Raw genomic sequence first — 20,935 nt, forward strand, 5'->3', positions numbered from 1 at the left:
CCGGTGTGAAATGTATGGTTGTAGTTGTGTGTCTTATTTTGAAAGAACTATTTACGCGTTACCATAGCGACCAGAGAGCGTTAAGAAGCAGAGAGGAGGATGTCACTGTCATTGTTGTTGGCGCACAGCTCAAGTCACGTTTATTATTATATTTACAAAATACCACAGTTTCTTTTTTTTATTCTTTTGTTGTATTTATCCGCGACACCTTAAAGGTAGTTCCCTGAAAATATTGTCTGACATTAAAGTGGTCTGTGGTGCAAAAAAGGTTGGGGACTCCCGCTGTACAGTACAGAATGCGTTTAGCTTGTCGAATTTACATAAATCTTCGATCGCTAGCAGTGTAACTCTGAAGTGCTGTACTGTACGTTTGGAAGTTTTCTCCCAAACAAACACAACAATGCCGACGAAACGTTTTGCACCCTCAAATGCACCTTTAGGTTTCATTCCATAATACTGGACTTGTGTTTCTACAAAGGTTTGAACTCTAAGAGTGTTTAAACAAAGAGAAAAGTGTGAAAATGTTCATTCCTGTCTGAGAAAAGTGTTTAAAGCATGTAGTGAGGGGTTTTACAGTCTTAACATCTGTAATAATTGTAAAAAATAAAGTTGGCTATGGATTTCACCTACCGCGGGTTATTTTTTGAACGTAACACCAGCGATAAACGAGGCACCGCTGTATTATTAATAGTAGTGTCTGGGACATCTAATTGATTAACATCAACATTGATTATTATGCACTATTATTTTTGTTCAAGGAGAGCCAAAAATATACAACTCTCTCTCAGCTTGTTTGTTGCCAAAAATGGCCACTTTTTGTGTATGTTCGCAAAATGCTATAAAATGTATATTTCTTAAAACATTTATCTACTTTTACCGACGTGACTCTTTAAAATAGCACCAGTCCTTTTCATCAAAATCAAAATTGTATCTAAATGTTTTACTCTTTATAGCCAGTTAGGTTATATATTACCATTAACTTTTCTGGTAAAACGGTGATAAAGTCCTAATGTTTTCATGAAACTTCCTTTTTTTCCCCATCTGAGCATCGGGGAAAAGGCCGTCTTGCAATTGTTGAGGTCACTAGTGTGTGCCCCATTTCTTCCAGGATCACTCTCTTTATAGGTTTTAGTGGACTCCTAGTACTGCGAAGTGGTTTCATGGTACAAAGGGATTGTATTCCAAGATCTGGGAGACTGTAGAAATGAGCAGTGATGCCCTTCCTACCATCTTTCCAGAAAAATAAGTGATCTGTAAGCTGTTAGGCTGACTTACAGCAGCAGCACTTTCTGCACCTGCATAAACTCCAGGACACATTTACTAACGGTGTTTGTTGCTGTATGTGCAGCTTTGAATTTTTTAATAATATATATTTTGTTAATATTTTGGCTATGGTGTCTTGTTATGAAATGTAAAAGAGTAAAAGTGTTTTTAGCAGGTGCTTCAAAGCTAAGTTTGACTGGGAAACTCAAAGCTCAATTGGCTGTATCAACAGAAATTCACTGCAGCCTATGTAATATTTCATGCGTCATAATTTATTCTACTCTATCTTGCAAATACATATTTGTGTGGCAATGTCATGCACAACACACATAACTATTAGATCCTTAAGATCAAACCCGTGTCATTGTTTTGGTCCACTGCAGTGCAGTAGTCAAAAAAAAGAATAAGTGAAGTGTCCACAGATAGCCAGGATAGAGCCCAGAGTGTTAATGTTTAAAATGTATAAAAATATTATTGATTACAATTCTTTACTGTTAATATCAACAATAAGCTTTTTATTTTGAAATTATAAGTTAAAAAAATGCTGTTACATTTACATTTAATGCTGTTTCACTGTAATCATTTATTATAAGTATGGACACAGAATCAAGTGAACAACATTTTGAAATAAGTTTAATTGGAATTTTGTACTATGCAAAAACAAAACAACAACAACAACAACAACATATTAAACAAACACAGCCAGTGCCTTCATTTGTCCATTACATGTCAAACATAGCACTGACCCTTAGCCCCTGATCATCAGCACATGCTTTCAAAAAGAGCTCCATGTCCTTTGCAAACTGAAAAACAAAGAGGAACAAGTCCCTTGCTCCAGTGTCTTCTTCCTCTGACATGTCTCTTAAGACCCTCTGCTGGTCCCCTTGATTTAAGGACAGATATTTGGGCATTGTTACATGTGCCTTATTTTGGACAGCCCACTGCACAGCAGGACGCAGATCTTCAACAACTGCTGGCTCCTGTGTCAGGCAAATGGGGATGAAAACATAGTTATTTCTCTGTTGCAGAACAGTTTTTTAACAGTTATTCAAATGTCACTAACCATGTAATTACACTACTGTTTAAAGTGAATACTGACCTGACTGACTTCCTGGAACTTGCGCTTTTTCAGTCTGAAAATGGGCACGTGTTGTCCTTCAAGCACAGCTTTGGCTTCCTCTCTCCAGTGTGCAAATAGCTTGCCAGAGCTACGAAGAGTAAGGCCACAGTGAGGGCATGTCATTTTCATGGACTTTCCATCAGCTGCAGTTTTATTGAACACAGAGGGTAGAGCTTATGAATGTTCTAACAAAGACTCAGAAAATGGTTCAGATACCGAAGACAAAACCTTGGGGGGGGGAGACGGGTCTCCTCGAAGAGTTCAGCGGGGAGCAGTCCTGATAATGGTGGCTGACTTGGCATTGAAGAATGCTGACAAGACAATAAATGCCTTGCCATATCCCCACGCCGTATGATTGTAATCTTACAGACAGGGCAGTGAAAGTGTCCTGTTGTCCTACAAGGCTGCCTGCACCGGCATATCATTTTATCTGTAAGAGAAAAAAACAAACAAACAAACAGATGTAATTTAAATGTAGTTGTATAGAATGCAATCAATTTGTCTAACAATCAGATTGTACATGTTAACAAAAACATCCAAGCCAACCTCAATAATGAAAGCAAAATGGTATGGATCACAAAAGTTATGTCAAGAAAAGTGGTGAAAAGTAAATAAAAATATATTTTATAAAAACACTATTTTTGTTGCAGATGAATGCACTGAACTGTACAATATCAACAGCAACTTTTAAGTCAACAAAGATACTGCAGAAGTGCTTAAAAAAGTGCATATTTATAACTATAAAGTATATTTAATACAAACATACCTTTTAAAGGCAAAGCATTTTTTATATGCACACTTAGATGCTCCTCAATCTTTGCCCTGACAGTAGGGCTGAAAGTGGGGCACAGAGGGCAGTGAAAGAGTCCTCTGCAACACGTGTTGCATTCCTGCAATTCTGGCTTTAAGCCTGAATTCCAGATTGATGTGTGCATCTAAAACACAGAGAGAAACAGATAAACACCATATACACATTTAAGTTAAGGTTTTAGCAGAAATAACAATTTACACTTGGCATGTAATAGATTTGGGAAGAAAATTCTTGAAAAAAAAAACGCAAATATTTTAAAAGACACTTTAATCTGTGAGATATGTTTCTATTGACATATAACAGTCAATTGAACAGAGGCTAACTAAAATCTGGGCAATAAAAAAGCTGTACAGAAAAGAATGACGAATAGAAGTATTGATAAATATATAAATCTGTTTGTGACGAAATTTGCAGTGTTGACGCTAACCAAAGGTGTCACAAGTACACACGTTCCTTACTACAGTTTAGATACCTCTGTTTAGAAAGCACTGGCTCGACTTTTTAGTCAAGTCGAAGTAAGAAGTACAGGGTCTAAAATATAATTTATGTACAAAATTTTGAAGTAATCTTGCGTCCAAAGCACGCGTGCTGATTTACAAATGTACGGATTACAAAGTACAGATACGCGTGCTAAAATGTGAGAAGTAGAAGTATAAAGAAGTATACAGTAGGCACAAAAAAGTACAGCAGTAAAGTAAAGATACCAGAAAATTCTACTTAAGTACAGTATTGAAGTATTCGTTATTTTGCATCTCTGACGCCAACAATAAATCATACTGTAATGCAAAATGTGGTTTTTGCTTCTTCTCGCCCACAGAAGCCGTTAATCCAGCTCTCTTACTAAAACCAGGCCTGGGAAAAAGCATATCTGTGTGTTTCTCTGCCATGGAGCACGATGAAAAAACATTAAAATAAGGAGGAATGTTGTTGTAATGCAAAAAAAAGTGGCAACATGATCATTGTAAGAAAACTAGACGATTCCTAGAATTATGAAATCACTAACGGCAAATTTATATAAGAAAGACTTAACTAACCTTTGCGATCAACTTGCAAGACTTCCACGGTATCCATGCGTGTTTACGGCTACTGTGGAGGTCACGTGCTTCCGGCTACTGTGGAGCTCCACAGTGGCTGCAGCCAGACCCTTCTCACTAAAACTAAACAAAGGAAAGAAGGATGGAAGGAAGGATCACATGCATTGTCACCAAGGAAAGAAGGATGGAAGGAAGGATCACATGCATTGTCACAAAGGAAAGAAGGATCGAAGGAAGGATCACAAGCTTTGTCACAAAGGAAAGAAGGATGGAAGGAAGGATGACATGCATTGTCACAAAGGAAAGAAGGATGGAAGGAAGGATCACAAGCTTTGTCACAAAGGAAAGAAGGATGGAAGGAAGGAAAGATCACAAGCTTTGTCACAAGTGCAATACTTTAATTTTCTGCTGCTCATTCCTGTGCAATATCCCATCTGCCCTCCCGTCATATTTCTTTTCAAGATTTTCTTATTTAATCACTAATGTACATATATTTATATTTATAGATACATATATATTCAGTCATCTTTTCTCTTTTACCATGTCTCTCTAATATTTTGCTCCTTACTATTTTTCTATTTTCTTTATTGTTTTATTTTATTTTAATATATTTTCTCCTACTGTGCATGCTGCTGAGTGACTGCTGCTCGTCAAACACATTTAATTGCAATGTTGACCCTGTGCTAACTTGCATATGACAAATAAATCTGAAAACTGAAACTAAACTAAGGAAAGAAGGATGGAAGGAAAGATCACAAGCTTTGTCACAAAGGAAAGAACGATGGAAGGAAGGATCACAAGCTTTGTCACAAAGGAAAGAAGGATGGGAGGAAGGATCACATGCATTGTCACAAAGGAAAGAAGGATGGAAGGAAGGAAGGATCACAAGCATTGTCACAAAGGAAAGAAGGATGGAAGGAAGAATCACATGCATTGTCACAAAGGAAAGAAGGATGGAAGGAAGAATCACATGCATTGTCACAAAAGAAAGAAGGATGGAAGGAAGGATCACATGCATTGTCACAAAGGAAAGAACGATGGAAGGCAGGATGACATGCAATGTCACAAAGGAAAGAAGGATGGAAGGAAGAATCACATGCATTGTCACAAAGGAAAGAAGGATGGAAGGAAGGATCACATGCATTGTCACAAAGGAAAGAACGATGGAAGGCAGGATGACATGCAATGTCACAAAGGAAAGAAGGATGGAAGGAAGAATCACATGCATTGTCACAAAGGAAAGAAGGATGGAAGGAAGGAAGGATCACAAGCATTGTCACAAAGGAAAGAAGGATGGAAGGAAGAATCACATGCATTGTCACAAAGGAAAGAAGGATGGAAGGAAGAATCACATGCATTGTCACAAAGGAAAGAAGGATGGATGGAAGGATCACATGCATTGTCACAAAGGAAAGAAGGATGGAAGGAAGGAAGGATCACAAGCATTGTCACAAAGGAAAGAAGGATGGAAGGAAGGATCACATGCATTGTCACAAAGGAAAGAACGATGGAAGGCAGGATGACATGCAATGTCACAAAGGAAAGAAGGATGGAAGGAAGAATCACATGCATTGTCACAAAGGAAAGAAGGATGGAAGGAAGGATCACATGCATTGTCACAAAGGAAAGAACGATGGAAGGCAGGATGACATGCAATGTCACAAAGGAAAGAAGGATGGAAGGAAGAATCACATGCATTGTCACAAAGGAAAGAACGATGGAAGGAAGGATCACAAGCATTGTCACAAAGGAAAGAAGGATGGAAGGAAGGATCACAAGCATTGTCACAAAGGAAAGAAGGATGGAAGGAAGGATCACATGCATTGTCACAAAGGAAAGAACGATGGAAGGCAGGATGACATGCAATGTCACAAAGGAAAGAAGGATGGAAGGAAGGAAAGATCACAAGCTTTGTCACAAGTGCAATACTTTAATTTTCTGCTGCTCATTCCTGTGCAATATCCCATCTGCCCTCCCGTCATATTTCTTTTCAAGATTTTCTTATTTAATCACTAATGTACATATATTTATATTTATAGATACATATATATTCAGTCATCTTTTCTCTTTTACCATGTCTCTCTAATATTTTGCTCCTTACTATTTTTCTATTTTCTTTATTATTTTATTTTATTTTAATATATTTTCTCCTACTGTGCATGCTGCTGAGTGACTGCTGCTCATCAAACACATTTAATTGCAATGTTGACCCTGTGCTAACTTGCATATGACAAATAAATCTGAAAACTGAAACTAAACTAAGGAAAGAAGGATGGAAGGAAAGATCACAAGCTTTGTCACAAAGGAAAGAAGGATGGAAGGAAGAATCACATGCATTGTCACAAAGGAAAGAAGGATGGAAGGAAGGATCACATGCATTGTCACAAAGGATAGAACGATGGAAGGCAGGATGACATGCAATGTCACAAAGGAAAGAAGGATGGAAGGAAGAATCACATGCATTGTCACAAAGGAAAGAAGGATGGAAGGAAGGATCACATGCATTGTCACAAAGGATAGAACGATGGAAGGCAGGATGACATGCAATGTCACAAAGGAAAGAAGGATGGAAGGAAGAATCACATGCATTGTCACAAAGGAAAGAAGGATGGAAGGAAGGATCACATGCATTGTCACAAAGGAAAGAACGATGGAAGGCAGGATGACATGCAATGTCACAAAGGAAAGAAGGATGGAAGGAAGAATCACATGCATTGTCACAAAGGAAAGAAGGATGGAAGGAAGGATCACAAGCATTGTCACAAAGGAAAGAAGGATGGAAGGAAGGATCACATGCATTGTCACAAAGGAAAGAAGGATGGAAGGAAGGATCACATGCATTGTCACAAAGGAAAGAACGATGGAAGGCAGGATGACATGCAATGTCACAAAGGAAAGAAGGATGGAAGGAAGAATCACATGCATTGTCACAAAGGAAAGAAGGATCGAAGGAAGGATCACAAGCTTTGTCACAAAGGAAAGATGGATGGAAGGAAGGATGACATGCATTGTCACAAAGGAAAGAAGGATGGAAGGAAGGATGACATGCATTGTCACAAAGGAAAGAAGGATGGAAGGAAGGATCACAAGCTTTGTCACAAAGGAAAGAAGGATGGAAGGAAGGAAAGATCACAAGCTTTGTCACAAGTGCAATACTTTAATTTTCTGCTGCTCATTCCTGTGCAATATCCCATCTGCCCTCCCGTCATATTTCTTTTCAAGATTTTCTTATTTAATCACTAATGTACATATATTTATATTTATAGATACATATATATTCAGTCATCTTTTCTCTTTTACCATGTCTCTCTAATATTTTGCTCCTTACTATTTTTCTCTTTTCTTTATTGTTTTATTTTATTTTAATATATTTTCTCCTACTGTGCATGCTGCTGAGTGACTGCTGCTCGTCAAACACATTTAATTGCAATGTTGACCCTGTGCTAACTTGCATATGACCAATAAATCTGAAAACTGAAACTAAACTAAGGAAAGAAGGATGGAAGGAAAGATCACAAGCTTTGTCACAAAGGAAAGAAGGATGGAAGGAAGGATCACAAGCTTTGTCACAAAGGAAAGAAGGATGGGAGGAAAGATCACAAGCTTTGTCACAAAGGAAAGAAGGATGGATGGAAGGATCACATGCATTGTCACAAAGGAAAGAAGGATGGAAGGAAGGAAGGATCACAAGCATTGTCACAAAGGAAAGAAGGATGGAAGGAAGGATCACAAGCATTGTCACGAAGGAAAGAAGGATGGAAGGAAGGATCACATGCATTGTCACAAAGGAAAGAAGGATGGAAGGAAGGATCACATGCATTGTCACAAAGGAAAGAAGGATGGAAGGAAGAATCACATGCATTGTCACAAAGGAAAGAAGGATGGAAGGAAGAATCACATGCATTGTCACAAAGGAAAGAAGGATGGAAGGAAGGATCACAAGCATTGTCACAAAGGAAAGAAGGATGGAAGGAAGGATCACAAGCATTGTCACAAAGGAAAGAAGGCTGGAAGGAAGGATCACATGCATTGTCACAAAGGAAAGAAGGATGGAAGGAAGGATCACAAGCATTGTCACAAAGGAAAGAAGGCTGGAATGAAGGATGACATGCATTGTCACAAAGGAAAGAAGGATGGAAGGAAGGATCACATGCATTGTCACAAAGGAAAGAAGGATGGAAGGAAGAATCACATGCATTGTCACAAAGGAAAGAAGGATGGAAGGAAGAATCACATGCATTGTCACAAAGGAAAGAAGGATGGAAGGAAGGATCACAAGCATTGTCACAAAGGAAAGAAGGATGGAAGGAAGGATCACAAGCATTGTCACAAAGGAAAGAAGGCTGGAAGGAAGGATCACATGCATTGTCACAAAGGAAAGAACGATGGAAGGTAGGATGACATGCAATGTCACAAAGGAAAGAAGGATGGAAGGAAGGATCACATGCATTGTCACAAAGGAAAGAAGGATGGAAGGAAGGATCACAAGCATTGTCACAAAGGAAAGAAGGATGGAAGGAAGGATCACAAGCATTGTCACAAAGGAAAGAAGGATGGAAGGAAGGATCACAAGCATTGTCACAAAGGAAAGAAGGATGGAAGGAAGGATCACATGCATTGTCACAAAGGAAAGAACGATGGAAGGCAGGATGACATGCAATGTCACAAAGGAAAGAAGGATGGAAGGAAGAATCACATGCATTGTCACAAAGGAAAGAAGGATGGAAGGAAGGATCACATGCATTGTCACAAAGGAAAGAAGGATGGAAGGAAGGATCACAAGCATAGTCACAAAGGAAAGAAGGATGGAAGGAAGGATCACATGCATTGTCACAAAGGAAAGAACGATGGAAGGCAGGATGACATGCAATGTCACAAAGGAAAGAAGGATGGAAGGAAGAATCACATGCATTGTCACAAAGGAAAGAAGGATGGAAGGAAGGATCACATGCATTGTCACAAAGGAAAGAAGGATGGAAGGAAGGATGACATGCATTGTCACAAAGGAAAGAAGGATGGAAGGAAGGATCACATGCATTGTCACAAAGGAAAGAAGGATGGAAGGAAGGATCACAAGCTTTGTCACAAAGGAAAGAAGGATGGAAGGAAGGAAAGATCACAAGCATTGTCACAAGTGCAATACTTTAATTTTCTGCTGCTCATTCCTGTGCAATATCCCATCTGCCCTCCCGTCATATTTCTTTTCAAGATTTTCTTATTTAATCACTAATGTACATATATTTATATTTATAGATACATATATATTCAGTCATCTTTTCTCTTTTACCATGTCTCTCTAATATTTTGCTCCTTGCTATTTTTCTATTTTCTTTATTATTTTATTTTATTTTAATATATTTTCTCCTACTGTGCATGCTGCTGAGTGACTGCTGCTCGTCAAACACATTTAATTGCAATGTTGACCCTGTGCTAACTTGCATATGACAAATAAATCTGAAAACTAAAACCAAGAGCACCTGGCTGCAGCCACTGTCCACTGTGGAGCTCCACAGTAACCGGAAACACTTGACCTCCACAGTAACCGGAAACACGTGACCTCCACACTAGCCGTAAACACGTAACTTCGGTTAAATCGACTTTGACAGCGAAAACGAAATTGCGTTTTTGTTACTATAAAATGGTTTTAAGTGGGTTTTTTTTTTTAACACTCTGGGTTTGTTCAAAAAAAATTCACCATCCCCTAAATTGTTCGTGGCCAAAAGTGACACTTGCTGTTTCGCTGATTTATTATTATTTTTACAGTACATCGTGTTGTGCGTTCTGATTGCTGTAGACCATTGTCAATCAATCTAGTCCAGTGTCTCCTGTACAGGAGCGGTCCCTAATAGGCCCACGGACCGGTCCCGGTCCGTGAGTCCTTTGGTACCGTTCCGCGAGGGTTGATCCTCCGGTGTGAAATGTATGGTTGTAGTTGTGTGTCTTATTTTGAAAGAACTATTTACGCGTTACCATAGCGACCAGAGAGCGTTAAGAAGCAGAGAGGAGGATGTCACTGTCATTGTTGTTGGCGCACAGCTCAAGTCACGTTTATTATTATATTTACAAAATACCACAGTTTCTTTTTTTTATTCTTTTGTTGTATTTATCCGCGACACCTTAAAGGTAGTTCCCTGAAAATATTGTCTGACATTAAAGTGGCCTGTGGTGCAAAAAAGGTTGGGGACTCCCGCTGTACAGTACAGAATGCGTTTAGCTTGTCGAATTTACATAAATCTTCGATCGCTAGCAGTGTAACTCTGAAGTGCTGTACTGTACGTTTGGAAGTTTTCTCCCAAACAAACACAACAATGCCGACGAAACGTTTTGCACCCTCAAATGCACCTTTAGGTTTCATTCCATAATACTGGACTTGTGTTTCTACAAAGGTTTGAACTCTAAGAGTGTTTAAACAAAGAGAAAAGTGTGAAAATGTTCATTCCTGTCTGAGAAAAGTGTATAAAGCATGTAGTGAGGGGTTTTACAGTCTTAACATCTGTAATAATTGTAAAAAATAAAGTTGGCTATGGATTTCACCTACCGCGGGTTATTTTTTGAACGTAACACCAGCGATAAACGAGGCACCGCTGTATTATTAATAGTAGTGTCTGGGACATCTAATTGATTAACATCAACATTGATTATTATGCACTATTATTTTTGTTCAAGGAGAGCCAAAAATATACAACTCTCTCTCAGCTTGTTTGTTGCCAAAAATGGCCACTTTTTGTGTATGTTCACAAAATGCTATAAAATGTATATTTCTTAAAACATTTATCTACTTTTACCGACGTGACTCTTTAAAATAGCACCAGTCCTTTTCATCAAAATCAAAATTGTATCTAAATGTTTTACTCTTTATAGCCAGTTAGGTTATATATTACCATTAACTTTTCTGGTAAAACGGTGATAAAGTCCTAATGTTTTCATGAAACTTCCTTTTTTTCCCCATCTGAGCATCGGGGAAAAGGCCGTCTTGCAATTGTTGAGGTCACTAGTGTGTGCCCCATTTCTTCCAGGATCACTCTCTTTATAGGTTTTAGTGGACTCCTAGTACTGCGAAGTGGTTTCATGGTACAAAGGGATTGTATTCCAAGATCTGGGAGACTGTAGAAATGAGCAGTGATGCCCTTCCTACCATCTTTCCAGAAAAATAAGTGATCTGTAAGCTGTTAGGCTGACTTACAGCAGCAGCACTTTCTGCACCTGCATAAACTCCAGGACACATTTACTAACGGTGTTTGTTGCTGTATGTGCAGCTTTGAATTTTTTAATAATATATATTTTGTTAATATTTTGGCTATGGTGTCTTGTTATGAAATGTAAAAGAGTAAAAGTGTTTTTAGCAGGTGCTTCAAAGCTAAGTTTGACTGGGAAACTCAAAGCTCAATTGGCTGTATCAACAGAAATTCACTGCAGCCTATGTAATATTTCATGCGTCATAATTTATTCTACTCTATCTTGCAAATACATATTTGTGTGGCAATGTCATGCACAACACACATAACTATTAGATCCTTAAGATCAAACCCGTGTCATTGTTTTGGTCCACTGCAGTGCAGTAGTCAAAAAAAAGAATAAGTGAAGTGTCCACAGATAGCCAGGATAGAGCCCAGAGTGTTAATGTTTAAAATGTATAAAAATATTATTGATTACAATTCTTTACTGTTAATATCAACAATAAGCTTTTTATTTTGAAATTATAAGTTAAAAAAATGCTGTTACATTTACATTTAATGCTGTTTCACTGTAATCATTTATTATAAGTATGGACACAGAATCAAGTGAACAACATTTTGAAATAAGTTTAATTGGAATTTTGTACTATGCAAAAACAAAACAACAACAACAACAACAACATATTAAACAAACACAGCCAGTGCCTTCATTTGTCCATTACATGTCAAACATAGCACTGACCCTTAGCCCCTGATCATCAGCACATGCTTTCAAAAAGAGCTCCATGTCCTTTGCAAACTGAAAAACAAAGAGGAACAAGTCCCTTGCTCCAGTGTCTTCTTCCTCTGACATGTCTCTTAAGACCCTCTGCTGGTCCCCTTGATTTAAGGACAGATATTTGGGCATTGTTACATGTGCCTTATTTTGGACAGCCCACTGCACAGCAGGACGCAGATCTTCAACAACTGCTGGCTCCTGTGTCAGGCAAATGGGGATGAAAACATAGTTATTTCTCTGTTGCAGAACAGTTTTTTAACAGTTATTCAAATGTCACTAACCATGTAATTACACTACTGTTTAAAGTGAATACTGACCTGACTGACTTCCTGGAACTTGCGCTTTTTCAGTCTGAAAATGGGCACGTGTTGTCCTTCAAGCACAGCTTTGGCTTCCTCTCTCCAGTGTGCAAATAGCTTGCCAGAGCTACGAAGAGTAAGGCCACAGTGAGGGCATGTCATTTTCATGGACTTTCCATCAGCTGCAGTTTTATTGAACACAGAGGGTAGAGCTTATGAATGTTCTAACAAAGACTCAGAAAATGGTTCAGATACCGAAGACAAAACCTTGGGGGGGGGGGAGACGGGTCTCCTCGAAGAGTTCAGCAGGGAGCAGTCCTGATAATGGTGGCTGACTTGGCATTGAAGAATGCTGACAAGACAATAAATGCCTTGCCATATCCCCACGCCGTATGATTGTAATCTTACAGACAGGGCAGTGAAAGTGTCCTGTTGTCCTACAAGGCTGCCTGCACCGGCATATCATTTTATCTGTAAGAGAAAAAAACAAACAAACAAACAGATGTAATTTAAATGTAGTTGTATAGAATGCAATCAATTTGTCTAACAATCAGATTGTACATGTTAACAAAAACATCCAAGCCAACCTCAATAATGAAAGCAAAATGGTATGGATCACAAAAGTTATGTCAAGAAAAGTGGTGAAAAGTAAATAAAAATATATTTTATAAAAACACTATTTTTGTTGCAGATGAATGCACTGAACTGTACAATATCAACAGCAACTTTTAAGTCAACAAAGATACTGCAGAAGTGCTTAAAAAAGTGCATATTTATAACTATAAAGTATATTTAATACAAACATACCTTTTAAAGGCAAAGCATTTTTTATATGCACACTTAGATGCTCCTCAATCTTTGCCCTGACAGTAGGGCTGAAAGTGGGGCACAGAGGGCAGTGAAAGAGTCCTCTGCAACACGTGTTGCATTCCTGCAATTCTGGCTTTAAGCCTGAATTCCAGATTGATGTGTGCATCTAAAACACAGAGAGAAACAGATAAACACCATATACACATTTAAGTTAAGGTTTTAGCAGAAATAACAATTTACACTTGGCATGTAATAGATTTGGGAAGAAAATTCTTGAAAAAAACCCCCAAATATTTTAAAAGACACTTTAATCTGTGAGATATGTTTCTATTGACATATAACAGTCAATTGAACAGAGGCTAACTAAAATCTGGGCAATAAAAAAGCTGTACAGAAAAGAATGACGAATAGAAGTATTGATAAATATATAAATCTGTTTGTGACGAAATTTGCAGTGTTGACGCTAACCAAAGGTGTCACAAGTACACACGTTCCTTACTACAGTTTAGATACCTCTGTTTAGAAAGCACTGGCTCGACTTTTTAGTCAAGTCGAAGTAAGAAGTACAGGGTCTAAAATATAATTTATGTACAAAATTTTGAAGTAATCTTGCGTCCAAAGCACGCGTGCTGATTTACAAATGTACGGATTACAAAGTACAGATACGCGTGCTAAAATGTGAGAAGTAGAAGTATAAAGAAGTATACAGTAGGCACAAAAAAGTACAGCAGTAAAGTAAAGATACCAGAAAATTCTACTTAAGTACAGTATTGAAGTATTCGTTATTTTGCATCTCGGACGCCAACAATAAATCATACTCTAATGCAAAATGTGGTTTTTGCTTCTTCTCGCCCACAGAAGCCGTTAATCCAGCTCTCTTACTAAAACCAGGCCCAGGAAAAAGCATATCTGTGTGTTTCTCTGCCATGGAGCACGATGAAAAAACATTAAAATAAGGAGGAATGTTGTTGTAACGCAAAAAAAGTGGCAACATGATCATTGTAAGAAAACTAGACGATTCCTAGAATTATGAAATCACTAACGGCAAATTTATATAAGAAAGACTTAACTAACCTTTGCGATCAACTTGCAAGACTTCCACGGTATCCATGCGTGTTTACGGCTACTGTGGAGGTCACGTGCTTCCGGCTACTGTGGAGGTCACGTGCTTCCGGATACTGTGGAGCTCCACAGTGGCTGCAGCCAGACCCTTCTCACTAAAACTAAACAAAGGAAAGAAGGATGGAAGGAAGGATCACATGCATTGTCACCAAGGAAAGAAGGATGGAAGGAAGGATCACAAGCATTGTCACAAAGGAAAGAAGGATGGAAGGAAGGATCACAAACTTTGTCACAAAGGAAAGAAGGATGGAAGGAAGGATCACATGCATTGTCACAAAGGAAAGAAGGATGGAAGGAAGGATCACAAGCTTTGTCACAAAGGAAAGAAGGATGGAAGGAAGGAAAGATCACAAGCTTTGTCACAAGTGCAATACTTTAATTTTCTGCTGCTCATTCCTGTGCAATATCCCATCTGCCCTCCCGTCATATTTCTTTTCAAGATTTTCTTATTTAATCACTAATGTACATATATTTATATTTATAGATACATATATATTCAGTCATCTTTTCTCTTTTACCATGTCTCTCTAATATTTTGCTCCTTACTATTTTTCTATTTTCTTTATTGTTTTATTTTATTTTAATATATTTTCTCCTACTGTGCATGCTGCTGAGTGACTGCTGCTCGTCAAACACATTTAATTGCAATGTTGACCCTGTGCTAACTTGCATATGACAAATAAATCTGAAAACTGAAACTAAACTAAGGAAAGAAGGATGGAAGGAAAGATCACAAGCTTTGTCACAAAGGAAAGAAGGATGGAAGGAAGGATCACAAGCTTTGTCACAAAGGAAAGAAGGATGGGAGGAAGGATCACATGCATTGTCACAAAGGAAAGAAGGATGGAAGGAAGGAAGGATCACAAGCATTGTCACAAAGGAAAGAAGGATGGATGGAAGGATCACAAGCATTGTCACAAAGGAAAGAAGGATGGAAGGAAGGATCACATGCATTGTCACAAAGGAAAGAAGGATGGAAGGAAGAATCACATGCATTGTCACAAAGGAAAGAAGGATGGAAGGAAGGATCACATGCATTGTCACAAAGGAAAGAAGGATGGAAGGCAGGATGACATGCAATGTCACAAAGGAAAGAAGGATGGAAGGAAGAATCACATGCATTGTCACAAAGGAAAGAAGGATGGAAGGAAGGATCACAAGCATTGTCACAAAGGAAAGAAGGATGGAAGGAAGGATCACAAGCATTGTCACAAAGGAAAGAAGGATGGAAGGAAGGATCACATGCATTGTCACAAAGGAAAGAACGATGGAAGGCAGGATGACATGCAATGTCACAAAGGAAAGAAGGATGGAAGGAAGAATCACATGCATTGTCACAAAGGAAAGAAGGATGGAAGGAAGGATGACATGCATTGTCACAAAGGAAAGAAGGATGGAAGGAAGGATCACAAGCATTGTCACAAAGGAAAGAAGGATGGAAGGAAGGATCACAAGCATTGTCACAAAGGAAAGAAGGATGGAAGGAAGGATCACAAGCTTTGTCACAAAGGAAAAAAGGATGGAAGGAAGGAAAGATCACAAGCTTTGTCACAAGTGCAATACTTTAATTTTCTGCTGCTCATTCCTGTGCAATATCCCATCTGCCCTCCCGTCATATTTCTTTTCAATATTTTCTTATTTAATCACTAATGTACATATATTTATATTTATAGATACATATATATTCAGTCATCTTTTCTCTTTTACCATGTCTCTCTAATATTTTGCTCCTTACTATTTTTCTATTTTCTTTATTGTTTTATTTTATTTTAATATATTTTCTCCTACTGTGCATGCTGCTGAGTGACTGCTGCTCGTCAAACACATTTAATTGCAATGTTGACCCTGTGCTAACTTGCATATGACAAATAAATCTGAAAACTGAAACTAAACTAAGGAAAGAAGGATGGAAGGAAAGATCACAAGCTTTGTCACAAAGGAAAGAAGGATGGAAGGAAGGATCACAAGCTTTGTCACAAAGGAAAGAAGGATGGGAAGAAGGAAGGATCACAAGCATTGTCACAAAGGAAAGAAGGATGGAAGGAAGAATCACATGCATTGTCACAAAGGAAAGAAGGATGGAAGGAAGGATCACAAGCTTTGTCACAAAGGAAAGAAGGATGGAAGGAAGGATCACATGCATTGTCACAAAGGAAAGAAGGATGGAAGGAAGGATCACAAGCATTGTCACAAAGGAAAGAAGGATGGAAGGAAGGATCACAAACTTTGTCACAAAGGAAAGAAGGATGGAAGGAAGGATCACATGCATTGTCACAAAGGAAAGAAGGATGGAAGGAAGGATCACAAGCTTTGTCACAAAGGAAAGAAGAATGGAAGGAAGGATCACATGCATTGTCACAAAGGAAAGAAGGATGGAAGGAAGGATCACATGCATTGTCACAAAGGAAAGAAGGATGGAAGGAAGGATGACATGCATTGTCACAAAGGAAAGAAGGATGGAAGGAAGAATCACATGCATTGTCACAAAGGAAAGAAGGATGGAAGGAAGGATCACATGCATTGTCACAAAGGAAAGAAGGATGGAAGGAAGGATGACATGCATTGTCACAAAGGAAAGAAGGATGGAAGGAAGGATGACATGCATTGTCACAAAGGAAAGAAGGATGGAAGGAAGGATCACAAGCTTTGTCACAAAGGAAAGAACGATGGAAGGAAGGAAAGATCACAAGCTTTGTCACAAGTGCAATACTTTAATTTTCTGCTGCTCATTCCTGTGCAATATCACATCTGCCCTCCCGTCATATTTCTTTTCAAGATTTTCTTATTTAATCACTAATGTACATATATTTATATTTATAGATACATATATATTCAGTCATCTTTTCTCTTTTACCATGTCTCTCTAATATTTTGCTCCTTACTATTTTTCTATTTTCTTTATTGTTTTATTTTATTTTAATATATTTTCTCCTACTGTGCATGCTGCTGAGTGACTGCTGCTCGTCAAACACATTTAATTGCAATGTTGACCCTGTGCTAACTTGCATATGACAAATAAATCTGAAAACTGAAACTAAACTAAGGAAAGAAGGATGGAAGGAAAGATCACAAGCTTTGTCACAAAGGAAAGAAGGATGGAAGGAAGGATCACAAGCTTTGTCACAAAGGAAAGAAGGATGGGAGGAAAGATCACAAGCTTTGTCACAAAGGAAAGAAGGATGGATGGAAGGATCACATGCATTGTCACAAAGGAAAGAAGGATGGAAGGAAGGAAGGATCACAAGCATTGTCACAAAGGAAAGAAGGATGGAAGGAAGGATCACAAGCATTGTCACAAAGGAAAGAAGGATGGAAGGAAGGATCACATGCATTGTCACAAAGGAAAGAAGGATGGAAGGAAGGATCACATGCATTGTCACAAAGGAAAGAACGATGGAAGGCAGGATGACATGCAATGTCACAAAGGAAAGAAGGATGGAAGGAAGAATCACATGCATTGTCACAAAGGAAAGAAGGATGGAAGGAAGGATCACAAGCATTGTCACAAAGGAAAGAAGGATGGAAGGAAGGATCACAAGCATTGTCACAAAGGAAAGAAGGATGGAAGGAAGGATCACAAGCATTGTCACAAAGGAAAGAAGGATGGAAGGAAGGATCACAAGCATTGTCACAAAGGAAAGAAGGATGGAAGGCAGGATGACATGCAATGTCACAAAGGAAAGAAGGATGGAAGGAAGAATCACATGCATTGTCACAAAGGAAAGAAGGATGGAAGGAAGGATCACATGCATTGTCACGAAGGAAAGAAGGATGGAAGGAAGGATCACAAGCATTGTCACAAAGGAAAGAAGGATGGAAGGAAGGATCACATGCATTGTCACAAAGGAAAGAAGGATGGAAGGAAGGATCACAAGCAATGTCACAAAGGAAAGAAGGATGGAAGGAAGGATCACAAGCATTGTCACAAAGGAAAGAAGGATGGAAGGAAGGATCACATGCATTGTCACAAAGGAAAGAAGGATGGAAGGATGGATCACAAGCTTTGTCACAAAGGAAAGAAGGATGGAAGGAAGGATCACAAGCTTTGTCACAAAGGAAAGAAGGATGGAAGGAAGGATGACATGCATTGTCACAAAGGAAAGAAGGATGGAAGGATGGATCACAAGCTTTGTCACAAAGGAAAGAAGGATGGAAGGAAGGATCACAAGCTTTGTCACAAAGGAAAGAAGTTCGGAAGGAAGGATCACAAGCTTTGTCACAAAGGAAAGAAGGATGAAGGAAGGATCACAAGCATTGTCACAAAGGAAAGAAGGATGGAAGGAAGAATCACATGCATTGTCACAAAGGAAAGAAGGATGGAAGGAAGGATCACATGCATTGTCACAAAGGAAAGAAGGATGGAAGGAAGGATCACATGCATTGTCACAAAGGAAAGAAGGATGGAAGGAAAGATCACATGCATTGTCACAAAGGAAAGAACGATGGAAGGCAGGATGACATGCAATGTCACAAAGGAAAGAAGGATGGAAGGAAGAATCACATGCATTGTCACAAAGGAAAGAAGGATGGAAGGAAGGATCACAAGCATTGTCACAAAGGAAAGAAGGATGGAAGGAAGGATTACATGCATTGTCACAAAGGAAAGAAGGATGGAAGGAAGGAAAGATCACAAGCTTTGTCACAAGTGCAATACTTTAATTTTCTGCTGCTCATTCCTGTGCAATATCCAATCTGCCCTCCCGTCATATTTCTTTTCAAGATTTTCTTATTTAATCACTAATGTACATATATTTATATTTATAGATACATATATATTCAGTCATCTTTTCTCTTTTACCATCTCTCTCTAATATTTTGCTCCTTACTATTTTTCTATTTTCTTTATTGTTTTATTTTATTTTAATATATTTTCTCCTACTGTGCATGCTGCTGAGTGACTGCTGCTCGTCAAACACATTTAATTGCAATGTTGACCCTGTGCTAACTTGCATATGACAAATAAATCTGAAAACTGAAACTAAACTAAGGAAAGAAGGATGGAAGGAAAGATCACAAGCTTTGTCACAAAGGAAAGAAGGATGGAAGGAAGGATCACAAGCTTTGTCACAAAGGAAAGAAGGATGGAAGGAAGGATCACAAGCATTGTCACAAAGGAAAGAAGGATGGAAGGAAGGATCACATGCATTGTCACAAAGGAAAGAAGGATGGAAGGAAGGAAGGATCACAAGCATTGTCACAAAGGAAAGAAGGATGGATGGAAGGATCACATGCATTGTCACAAAGGAAAGAAGGATGGAAGGAAGGAAGGATCACAAGCATTGTCACAAAGGAAAGAAGGATGGAAGGAAGGATCACAAGCATTGTCACAAAGGAAAGAATGATGGAAGGCATAATGACATGCATTGTCACAAAGGAAAGAAGGATGGAAGGAAGGATCACAAGCATTGTCACAAAGGAAAGAAGGATGGAAGGAAGGATCACATGCATTGTCACAAAGGAAAGAACGATGGAAGGCAGGATGACATGCAATGTCACAAAGGAAAGAAGGATGGAAGGAAGAATCACATGCATTGTCACAAAGGAAAGAAGGATGGAAGGAAGGATCACATGCATTGTCACAAAGGAAAGAACGATGGAAGGCAGGATGACATGCAATGTCACAAAGGAAAGAAGGATGGAAGGAAGAATCACATGCATTGTCACAAAGGAAAGAAGGATGGAAGGAAGGATCACAAGCATTGTCACAAAGGAAAGAAGGATGGAAGGAAGGATCACAAGCATTGTCACAAAGGAAAGAAGGATGGAAGGAAGGATCACATGCATTGTCACAAAGGAAAGAACGATGGAAGGCAGGATGACATGCAATGTCACAAAGGAAAGAAGGATGGAAGGAAGAATCACATGCATTGTCACAAAGGAAAGAAGGATGGAAGGAAGGATCACATGCATTGTCACAAAGGAAAGAAGGATGGAAGGAAGGATCACATGCATTGTCACAAAGGAAAGAAGGATGGAAGGAAGGATCACAAGCATTGTCACAAAGGAAAGAAGGATGGAAGGAAGGATCACATGCATTGTCACAAAGGAAAGAACGATGGAAGGCAGGATGACATGCAATGTCACAAAGGAAAGAAGGATGGAAGGAAGAATCACATGCATTGTCACAAAGGAAAGAAGGATGGAAGGAAGGATCACATGCATTGTCACAAAGGAAAGAAGGATGGAAGGAAGGATCACATGCATTGTCACAAAGGAAAGAAGGATGGAAGGAAGGATCACATGCATTGTCACAAAGTAAAGAAGGATGGAAGGAAGGATCACATGCATTGTCACAAAGGAAAGAACGATGGAAGGCAGGATGACATGCAATGTCACAAAGGAAAGAAGGATGGAAGGAAGGATCACAAGCTTTGTCACAAAGGAAAGAAGGATGGAAGGATGGATCACAAGCTTTGTCACAAAGGAAAGAAGGATGGAAGGAAGGATCACAAGCTTTGTCACAAAGGAAAGAAGGATGGAAGCAAGGATCACATGCATTGTCACAAAGGAAAGAAGGATGGAA

Source organism: Mchenga conophoros, linkage group LG4 (assembly GCF_057382185.1).
Source record: "Mchenga conophoros isolate Kocher_MC1m ecotype Shallow Benthic linkage group LG4, M_conophoros_male_GT1.1, whole genome shotgun sequence".
Taxonomy (NCBI): Eukaryota; Metazoa; Chordata; class Actinopteri; order Cichliformes; family Cichlidae; genus Mchenga; species Mchenga conophoros.